Consider the following 9,397-nt stretch of genomic DNA (forward strand, 5'->3'; position numbering starts at 1 on the left):
CAAATTCATCTGCCTCCAAGAACTCTTCAACAGAGTTCCCATTCAGGTTGTCCTCTTCCATTGGCTCCTTTTCTGCTAGAACATGCATGGTATCCAACTTGGACGTGAAAAGGTCCTCTTGATTTGTCTTCCCCAAAACTTTGAATATGTTGTCATATAGGAAAGGAGGCTTTGGGACATCCGGCGGGAGACCTTTGATTTGTCCCAAAGCCCTAGCCTTCGCTTTGAACCATTTACATGAAATATGAGATACTTGTTTCCAGCCCTCATCTTTTGACCTAAGAGTTGGAGACATCACGATCTTTTGCATTACTAGGGTGGCCGTTCTTTGCTAAGCGGTGGATGAAAAGCGGTAGCTTTGGGTGGTCTTGCCCTTACCCTGGTTGCCATGATCTTGTTCCTCCTCATCTTTATCCAAGTTGACTTTATTTTGCCCACCCTCTGCCTTGCCAAGATTTTCAGTAGGCTTGTTTGTTGGATCTACTGTATGCGTACCACCTTGAGGGGTAGTCTGTAATTTGCTTCTCTCATCTGTAGGCTTTAGCACCTCAGTGGGACACACCCTCGCATAATGCCCGAATTTGTTGCATTTGAAGCAGGCCCCAAAGAAGGCGTTAAAGTTAAGAGAAATGATCTTTAGCCCTGCCCCAACATTCACCACCAAGTTCTTTGGTTGTGGCTTTCGCAAATCCCACCAGATACAGACCTTGTTTGCTACTACACCCGAGGCCCTAGCACATGGGACAAAAAGTGGATCACCAAGCGAAGCTGCAAGGTCCTTCAAATTATTCCTAATCCATACGGAGAGGTTGACAAACTCCACCCATACTGGGCAGAGATCCTTGAATGCCTTGTAGATTCAAACAGAGGGTCCCAAGGGAGCACGCACATCGGTGCACGATTGAAGAACAACAAACTTTTTTCCAAAACCCTCTCAACCATTGCACTGTCGTTGAACTGAACTGATATGAATCCTTTTGCTATATATTGGGTGAACGTTACCGAGCCGTGCTGATTCAAAACCAGTGGACTACAGAGCCAGTTATTGAGCTCAATTTTGTTGGGAACTCTCCCCATAAACCTAAAGACCCGAGTGGAATTTTCAACCTCCGCAAGTTGTCTTTTCACAATGGCAAGGGGAACAACCACCGTAACGGCATCTTCCACCTCAACACGCTGCGGGAGCACCTTCTTGAGTGCTTGGAAAGCTCTATCCCCTTTGGCCAGTTCAGCAGCATCCTCTTGCGTCGCCGAATCTTTGCGCGACCTTTTGTTCAATGATAGTGCACAAAGGATTGTCGCTAGGTCTTATTCCACCTGCGTCTTTCTTTGTTTCAGTTCCTCCTTACTCAGATTTGTAAGGGAGCTTTAACCGCTATCATCGACGCCCGGTTTTGCAAATTTGCCTGTCGGCTCGATAGCCTTCAGAGTGTTGGGCTGCTCTTTGCCTGCCACTGCTTCGGCGTAGGACGGCTTAGAGGAGCTCGCCATGGCGCGGTGAAAGGCCTCACCAACACCAAGTCACAATAAGGTTTCAAGGGGATAATAATCACCCTAACAAAAAGATAATACTTGCAAGGACCCAATAGATAATAATCGCAAGAGCTAATAATCGCAATACTCTTTTAGATAATAATCGCTCTTAACACAAGGAGACTAAATAAGCGCGCTTATGATAAACTAGGGAAGCACCGGAATGAGGTGGCCACAATACCAAGAGAAAGTAATCGCGCTTACAAAGGGATGATTAGCGTTCTTCATCTCCTGTATCACACACCGAGATCGGCCCAACTCTAGAGTTGATCGGTCTCACCATAGTTGGAGCCCTAGCCGGAGTAGCCGACATGCGGCAAGTGTGAGAAAAGATTTGATAAGGAACCCTCTACCCTCCTCTGCGTAATCGCATTCTCCCAATGCACAAAGGAGTGTGCCCCAGTCCTCCACGAACCTCCTTCTCGTCAGATCTCGCTCACTCAATACTGGTCCTCAAACCTCGCTCAGACCTCGCTCTAGCTAATAGAACATCTTCACTCACGAAAATAAACCTAGGAGCTCGTTTGCCAAGTAATTGTTAACAATTTGTAGTGACATCAACGTGCAAAACAAGCGCTAAGGTCAAAAGAAGTTCCATATTGGTACGTTCTATATTTAAACTACGAGTCTATTTAAAAAACTCCCACCCTCTCTAATGCATACATAAAAGAACACATTTTTTTACTATTAATAATCTTCTCCGATTAACTCACGTGATGTGATACATATTTTGTAAAGTGACTGCATCAGGCAATAGTATCACTGAAACGAAGATCATAAACAATACATTTGTCATGGGCACACATATCTCTTACATTTCAAAAATTGATGCTAAATGATAATGATTTGCAGCGATCCCACCATAGTCCAACTTTTCTCAACTTCCAATGTAGATCAACTTATTAATGTGGATCAATGTAGATAAAGTGTTAACACCAAATAGAAAATTCAAACCCTAACTTGCCAAAGTTAAAGAAAAAATGTAAATGCTTAAAGAGATTAGTTCATTCAATATGTCTCTATAATCTTTTTTGCATTCGTTTTAAGAAGAATCACTGAAGATGCTATTTGAAAACTAAAGGAAAACGGTTAGAGCGAGAAGGGAAAGGAAGACTTTTGAGCAAAAAAGAGGGAGGAGGCCACATGGAGGAGAGAGAAAGAGAGAGACCCTCCATGTGTCACTCACTGCTTCACTTAAGAGAAAACCTTATAAGACCTCTATTTTAAAATGCAAAAGTCAAGGGTAGAAAGATTTAAAATGTAAAAGTGTATACTATATATGAAGCAAAATTTTTGAGACCCTCCATGTGTCACTCACTCTTCACTTAAGAGAAAACCTTACAAGATCTCTATTCTAAAATGAACAAGGTGAGATTTCACGATGGCTTTCCAAAAAGGAAATCAAGATATGATGGAAATACACACATAATATATAAATTAGTATTTTTATTTTGGCTTTATAAAAAACACAATAGAGAGAGAGTCACAATCACTTGTCCTTATGAAAAAAGCTCTTTATTGTTTAAAAGCTTTAAAAATAAAAAAAGTAGTCCCATCCTAAGAAAAAAGAAGAAGTATAAATTGTGTGTTCATGTTCAAAAGAATATTACATGAGCAAAGAAAAAAAAGAAAAAACAAGAGAAAGCCTTAAAAAATCATATAGGGCTCTGAAATGAAAGGGACCCATTTGACAAACCCCATGGTAACATTTAAGGTAAGTCGCCATCATTGGCACTAAAAACATTGGAAGGATGTCTATCGACCCAACACTAAGGCTTCTTTTAGAAAACCAAAAAGTCAAGGGTAGAAAGATTTAAAATGCAAAAGTGTATACTATATATGAAGCAACTCAATTTTTTCAAGGAAGGAGAGACCCTCCATGTGTCACTCACTGCTTCACTTAAGAGAAAACCTTATAAGACCTCTATTCTAAAATGCAAAAGTAAAGGGTAGAAAGATTTAAAATGGAACAATGCATGCAAAAAATGAAAAGACTTGTGGGAATTGAAAATCAAAGACTTTCTACTTTACACAAAGTAATTGAATCCATTTAAGTACACATAACAAAAAGACTTTATAAAATATAAAGTCAAAAGGCTTTTTACTTTACATAAAGTAATTGGTCCAGCTTAAGTGCACATAACAAAAAAATGACAATTGTTGTGGATATTTTATTATTTAATAAAAATGTAATTTTTGAAGATAAATTTGACTTTGTTGGCCTTCAGAAGGCCATAGGAGTGGGTGGAGAATTGGTGCACTTTGTGGACCGTTGACTAAGAATCACGGATTGGCGACACATGTCATGTGAGCTTGCTTTACAATATATATAGGTCTTCCTATCATTTCAACTTGGTCCCTTCTTTTAATGCTCCATTGACTTCCTTGTTTAATAAAGGTTATATTGTCTTTTTATAATGTAAATGGGTCTTTCCATCATTGTAATTTGATCCCTTTATTTAATGGTCACTTGATTTTTTTGTTTTTTCAAATCTTTGTTTAGTTTATCAGTCTTATAAAGATTATATTTTCTTTTTATAATGTAAGTGTCTCTTTTCATTATTGTAATTTGGTCCCTTTATTTAATGCTCACTTGATTTTTTTTAAATCTTTGTTTAGTTTATAAATGAGTCTCTTCATTTAAGGATCTAATTACTTTCTTGTCAGCTTTTTGATTTAAAACATACTTTCTCTTTGTAAATTTTCTTTTTATTCACAGACAATTTTTAATTAAATATTTATAAATTCTCTTCAAATGAAAGAATTTTTTCACCACTAAGATTTTTTTAAAAAAAATTTGGTTTTGATATGCAAATGTCACCTTATTACTTTAGTGCATGTGTTATTATGAGGGATTAACTTTAAAAAAAGACCACAACTAAGTTTTTCTTTCAACTTTTTGTTTTGATATGTAAATGTCACCTTGTTACTTTAATGCATGTATTATTGTTAGGGATTACGTTTAGATATTTTCAATATTCATTTCTATCCTAAAGATATTATGTATTTATTTCATTTAATAGCATGCGTCATTTTATTGTGTAATTTTTTTTATTGATATATTTATACAAGAATGATATCAATTCATAAACTCTCACTAAGATTTTATATGTTTTATGTTTTCATGAGGTCAATTAATATAACACTCATACATAACGGCATAAGAAAAAGCAAAGATTTTTGGTGCAATTCCTTTACCCTTGAATTGAATTGCTAGTTGTTCTCCTTGTGGCATTTGAACGTTTTTGGATTTTAATGTGTGCATCTGGGAGTGCTCTCCCACTCTCTCACTTTGTTGGAGTCAAGGTAGCTCTCTCTCTCTCTCTCTCTCTCTCTCTCTCGTAGGCCGCCGTAAATCTTTACCTTGTTTTTTTGGCCAAACTCACATTAGTAAGTGAATGTATTTAAATCTCAAAGAAATTACAAAACGGCCTCAAGATTAAGCCGACCCTTGAGGTGTTGAACATTACACATTTGTCCTCTCCCCCTGAGGCTACCAAGAACACAGTAGGTGTACTATAATAACAAACTTTTACTTACCGCAGCTTGCCACAGCGGAATCAACGTATTTGGGAAACAAACAAGTGTATTTCTAAAAAATTTAAAAATAACTATAAAGAGACACTTCTATACCCTTTCTTAAAGAGCTTGAAAAATTGTTGAGCATTGGGCACCTCTGTCGGTATCACTTCTCTCCCAATTTTTCGGTTACTATAGTGAGTGCATGTATGTATGTGCATGCATATGATAGAGACATTAACGAAAACTCAAACATTGAGTATATTTTTATGAAGAGAGGAGGGCTTGCCTGGTTACGTTGTGAGCGGGATGGAAAAACACAGAACGCCTCTATAACGATCCGACACACACTCTTGGAAAGATACACACACACACTATGGGGCACCACTCGGCTTACACAACCACCTGGCCGATACAGGAAACACACCTATGGAGTGAGAGGAGAGAGCCTATCCACTTGCCCACTCCACATAGAGACACACACCCAAAAATTCAGCTCAAAAGAGGAGAATTTCTGATGTTTAGATACAAATGAGCTTGGGCCAACACCAATGGGGCAAACAGCTCACACAATATGGGTAAAAGATACCAGATACAATCACAAATTGGAGCGGAAGCTTCGCTCATAGGAGAAACTTACACAGCAAAAACAGAAAAAAAAGAGTGAGAAATTTGGCAAAATGGACAGCGCCATCGCGTTCGGAATGGCCCAAAACCCCAGTCTACAATGTCAAAGTGCTCAAATCCGACCTCGGATGAGCAGTTTACGGCCAAAATAGGCTCCAAAATGAGCAAAAACACACCTGCGGCTGTTCCTCCTCTCTTCTCCACATTTTTTTCTGGTATTCTCTCTGTTTTTTCAGTTCCCACACTTAGCTTTATTACTTGGGCACCCTTGGCCTTTTAGATGACCTCAAACGGACCCCGAACAGGCCAAAAACTGACCTCGCAGTGCATAGTTGTCACCTTTTTGCATCATCCGCACACCTGACACTCATTTCTTTTCAATAATGCATCCCGCCACCACGTGAAGTGGCCCCAAAAAGTGGTCCTCATGATGACCTTTTTCCATAATTATCACAAGGAAATACCCACGTTGTGTCCGTACTTCTCTACGTGCAAATATTGACCCCATTCGGCCTCCTGACGCCACTAGATGCCATCTAACGCACCTATTTACCTCCTGTCGTCGGCCCGCGGATAGCTTCCTCGAGAAGTTTTACGTGCTACCAACTCCTCATTATTGTAGAAAAAACACACTGGTACTGGTAACGATGAAAATCGATGCACTATGTACATGCTGCCCTACCTGTACACATGTGGGCCCCACGTAACCACCTGGATCTGAAAAATGGGCAATTCTTTATTTGATGCACCATGCATGTATATGTACATATGCGCAATCCCTTGCTCCAAAAAACTCCTGACATAATTTGCCCACCCCCTAGCCTGCTAGAGCATTCATGCTCAGCAGCAGCACTAGTAGATGCTCATTCCACCTGGATCAAAAGGCCAAAGGCATATTGCATGATTCACAAGAAGCATCATAACACCACACCTACATTTGTCAACAATCAACCAAAATGCACCATAGGCATATCCAACTAACACATCCGCCCTGTCTGGAGTTCCAAAAGCATAAATATTGCAGGCCACATTCAACCCAACCGATAGAGACAACTCAAGTGACTCATCACCTGGCATCTTGGCTTCACCATCCATAGCAACAACCTGCAAATCATGCACCCAAGTAGCTAAAAGCATTGTGTGAAGGTAAAGTTGTTGATATCCAAAGCACAAAAGTATCCCCGCAGCACACATATCCCTAGCATAAGCATCCACATAGCTGAGATTGGACTCATATATGCCAAACCCCTTCTCCTCATCATAAGCATACTCATCATCACACATAACTTCATCCACATCATAATCATGGCTATCACCACTATCGATAGCTTCTAGCATGGGTTCATCAGTCTCCAAGAATACAGATCCCTGCTCTAAGCCACAATCATGCTCACAAATCGATTCAATCAGTGCACATCCATCAACATATGGCTTCAAAACAGGTTCCACATCCAACAAATCCACAAAATGGATCTCAACCTTGCCCTCTTCCCTAATTTCCAAGGAACTAGTATCCAAAGATACGTGCTCATCATCAATAACCTCAACCTCACACTCACACCCAGAATCACAAGGTACAGAAGTAGCCAATGCATCCTCTTCAAGACTTTTCAGTCCTGTATCCAAAGCATTACTCACCTCTTTAGGCTCTTCCATAAACATGTCAACCTGCAAGACCTCTTTACGCTTCACAATAGACCTTGGGAAGAAAAGAGAAACATCATAGGATAGGCTAATTTTCACCTGCTTAGACTTAACTTCATCTTCCATGTCAAATCTATCTTGCACATGCATACCTGTACTGATACCATGTTCCTCAAGACGCTTAAACTTCCATTCCTTGTGCTTTGCAATGCATACCGCATCTTCAAAAGACTCGGGCGTCTTCAACTCAACCTCGAACCGCAACCAAGGTGACAAACCACCAACAAAAGAACTTTTCTTCAATGAACAAGGGGGGGTCTCATCCTTAAGAGCAACACACCAACGAGTCCATAAATCTGTAAAACCTTGTACATAGGCATCAACACCTTGACAAGAACCTTGCTTAAGAGCATTGAGCTCATTCCATACTGCATTTGCATCTTCCACAACCTGAAAACGCTCTAAAAAAGCTTCTATAAACTTGTCAAGACTCAAAACATAAGAAGAAGCCACTGTTTCTTTAGCTTCCAAATCCATGAACAAACACGGGCCTCATCTTTCAAAAGCAATCCAAATAGCCTCAAAATCTTCTCCTCATCAAACATATTGTTGCTTATGCATGCCACCTCGACTTGCTCCAGAAAGTCTTCCGCATCTTCACCACTTCTTCCATGAAATTCCGGATAAGAGAAAGCCATGGCTACCCAAGTTACGATGCTTTGAGAACCCCTTCGAACACAAGAACCCAAAACTTTTGACTGACTCAATTCCCAAAAACTTCAATGGAGCTCAACTTTACATAAGGAAAAATACATGCACATCAAATGAGTTTTCATAGTTAATCATCGGAATTACAACAGGCAAAGGACATTCCAGTATCTCTCTCAATCTTCTTGGCCCAAACATAAAGACTATGCGTTGCTGGAAAAAGATCTTCCTGGACACATGAACATTAATCTGGATTCTTTGAGTTAAATGAAAAGGAGTGAACTGAGGTCCATTTTGATCATCCATTAAAGTCAACCATGCAGCTCCCAAGAAAGCACACCTGTCTTATCCTCTGATTTTGCCAAAATTTCAGCAGCATAACAGCATAAATGGCTCAAAAGACCAAAAACCAGCCATCATAACTTGGAAAATTTTTGACAGAGTTTCCCCAAAAGTAGAGCAGTAGGAACCCAAAATATAGACTGTATATGTATGCATAAACTGCCAACAATAGAACCCGAGCATCAAACAGGAATCACTATACATAGCCTATGCTGAGGTCACGAAAAGGGTGCTCCAGCTACTTGTATCACCAAAAGGATCTCCACATTTGAGAATCCCCCAGCTCAATAAAACCTCACGCTATCGACCCTCACACGAAGGCTTATGCAAATCTCGTATAGTCCAGTCTCAGAAATGACTATCTTCCAGACCAAGTCTCAGAAATGGTTGGGACTGCCAAATAAAACCAAGTATGGCTCCACAAAGGCATACAATGGCAGTTTCCACAAGTAATGACAATCCAACAGACAATGCGCTCAAATAGGCGCCAAATGATGCATACCCAGAACCACTGCAAGTGACACAACTGCTAGTATATCACCGTACTCCAGCTACGTGTACCTATGTGAATCACCTGTACCTATACCTATCCCTGCAACCTGTAACCTGTAATCTGCAACCTGCAACCTATAATCCCGAATCTCGAAGCTTGAAGCTCGAAGCAGAAGGTACTCGAAGAAGATCCTCCGTGGGGACGCCAAAAGAATGTGAGCGGGATGGAAACACACACAACGCCTCTATAATGACCCGACACACACTCTTGGGATGATACACATACACATTATGGGGCACCACTCGGCTTACACAACCAGCCTGGCCGAGACAGGAAACACACAGACGGAGTGAGAAGAGAGAGATTTCCCACTTTCCCACTCAATACTCACACATACACACTCACACACACACACACTCTCAATTCAGTTCAAAGGAGGCAAATTGTTGTTGTTTAGACTCAATGAAGCTCAGCCCAACACCAATGGGGCAAATAGTTTACACAGTATTGAGGAAATACACCAGATACAAC

The sequence above is a fragment of the Adiantum capillus-veneris genome, chromosome 11 (genome assembly GCF_014529385.1).
Source record: "Adiantum capillus-veneris isolate H3 chromosome 11, ASM1452938v2, whole genome shotgun sequence".
NCBI classification, from domain to species: Eukaryota; Viridiplantae; Streptophyta; class Polypodiopsida; order Polypodiales; family Pteridaceae; genus Adiantum; species Adiantum capillus-veneris.